This window comes from Stigmatopora nigra, chromosome 20 (assembly GCF_051989575.1).
Source record: "Stigmatopora nigra isolate UIUO_SnigA chromosome 20, RoL_Snig_1.1, whole genome shotgun sequence".
NCBI lineage: Eukaryota > Metazoa > Chordata > Actinopteri > Syngnathiformes > Syngnathidae > Stigmatopora > Stigmatopora nigra.
Window position 1 is genome coordinate 6802441 of NC_135527.1, and position 2696 is coordinate 6805136.

A 2696-nucleotide genomic window follows, 5' to 3' on the forward strand; every position below is an offset into this window, starting at 1 on the left:
CCTTCAATATACTTATATAGGCTTTAAATATACATTATAATACAAAATATAGCACTGAATCAACTTCAATTTGAACAATTTCAACACATTAAATGTGTTTTTCAGTATATACCAATGCTGGCTACTTATACAAGCCTTAGACATACGTATGCACTTATATAAACCTTCAATATACTTATAAAGGCTTTAAACATAAATTATAATACAAAATATAGCACTGAATCAACTTCAATTTGAACAATTTCAACACATTAAATGCTTTTTTCAGTACATACCAATGCTGGTTACTTATACAAGCCTTAAACATACGTATGCACTTATATAAACCTTCAATATACTTATATAGGCTTTAAACATACATTATAATACAAAATATAGCACTGAATCAACTTGAATTTGAACAATTTCAATTTATGAACACTTTCAACTTATGAACAAGCGCTTGGAACCTAACCCGTTCATAAGTAGGGGAGTGTCTGTATTTGTTAAACAACTTAAACTCTTTTGGGTCACTCCCAACTCCAATATATGAATTTAGGACTAATTTGAAGTCTGAAATTGTCCCCAAAGTGGATCTTATTGTCATTGTTTGCTCTAAATTTTTAATTTTCGGGTACTTACATGATGTTGAGTCACTTTTTTAAGCATTCCCGACTCACTTCTTGCCTTCTGTTTATTTTCAGGTTATTCAAGGACATTTTTTGGGTGTCTTTTTTGCTAAAAAAGTGGACGGCAAAAAAATAGAGATGTTATACAGGTGGTTTAACTCTCCAATTTATCTTCACAACTAAACTTTCCTCTGGAATACTTCAAGCAAGACTGGAGTCGACCTGATTTTTTAGAGGATGCTGATTGGTTAACAGTACCAGCACAGGTGTAAAGGATGATCCAATCAGTCCACAAAAAGGAAAACAAGTAACAACCAGAATCTTTTAATTCTAGCTTATTTTTTCCTAAGTTTAAATTAAGTCCATTTGAAGTTTAAACTTGTTGATTTGTCAAACGCCACTTTGCAGGTGACACAAACAACCGGATGTTTCCCACAGCCTCATTAAAACAACCGGACTAAGTTAGCAAGCAAATTAGCCTCACAGGAAGTTGAAACAAAGTGCTAAAACCGGGGGTTAATTGAATTGTAAGCCTTGTCGCAGAAGATTACCAAGTGCTCCAAACACTACTTTAATTGCGTTATTACCACGTGGATTCATGCACCGGGTATTTTTGCGCGGTAATTAGAGCTTCTCTGTCCGTGCTATTTAATGCAATGCGACAGAAGCTGAAAAAAAACAAACTCGGACGGGTTTAAGCTGACAAAATGGCGCTGGCGGATTTCTACCGTGATGTCATTTGCCTGAAAACGAAGGCTTCCAGGAAGGCTGTTTTTTGTAGACATTTTTTTACAATGAGATCATGGCCGGTACTTTACTTCTCGCGGTTACGGGTCTGCGTTACGTTGATGGACGAATGACTGATTGCATTACAATGCCATTTGCAGTGGACCGTACATTGACATAAATAGAGTAAACAAACAATAACTGTCCTTGTAGCCTATCTACTATGGTGTGATGAGTCTGGGGTTCAAACTGGGGTCTTGCATAAGTGGTGGATTGAGATTGGAGCAAAGATATACCGTATTTTCACGACTATAAGGAGCACTATAAGCATTATAAGGTGCACCCTTAATGAATGACATTTTTCCATATATATATATAAGGCGCACTGAATTATAAGGCGCACTGTATTATAAGGCGCACTGTATTATAAGGTGCACTGTATTATAAGGTGCACTGTCTATTATGGAGAAAATGTAAGACTTTTAAGTGCGCTTTATAGTCGTGAAAATACGGTAATTGCTATTGACTTCCAGGTATAAAGTACTCACTACACAGTCACCTCTAGAGCCAGCCATTGTTGATGTTTTGGATTTTTTTTTGTATAAAATCTTGCAGTGGGGGAGGAGCTATATGATGGAAGATGTTGTAAACTAAGATGGCATCTGCATATTTAACAGTATTGTTTCAGTTCAGGCGTTTGTGTTTTTTTAATATCCGACAGTGGTGTTTTTCGGTTTTTGGTTTTTGTTTTTTCCATCTATAAGGCGCACTGGATTATAAGGCGCCCTGTCTATTTTGGAGAAAATGTAAGACCTTTAAGTGTGCCTTATAGTTGTGAAAATACGGTAATTGCTATTGACTTCCAGGTATGAAGCACTCACTACTTTACAGTCACCTCTAGAGCCAGCCATTGTTGATGTTTGGGATTTTTTTGTATAAAATCTTGCAGTGGGGGAGGAGCTATATGATGGACGATTTTGTAAACTAAGATGGCATTTGCATATTTAACAGTATAGTTTCAGTTCAGGCGTTTGTGTTTTTTTAATATCCGACAGTGGTGTTTTTCAGTTTTTGGTTTTTTCCATCTATAAGGCGCACTGGATTATAAGGCGCCCTGTCTATTTTGGAGAAAATTTAAGACTAAAGTATGCCTTGTAGTCATGAAAATACGGTAATTGTTATTGACTTCCAGGTAAGAAGTACTCACTACTTTACAGTCACCTCTAGAGCCAGCCATTGTTGATGTTTTGCATTTTTTTGTATAAAATCTTGCAGTGGGGGAGGAGTTATATGATGGAAGATGTTGTAAACTAAGATGGCTGATCTGCATATTTAACAGTATTGTCTCAGTTCGGGCGTTTG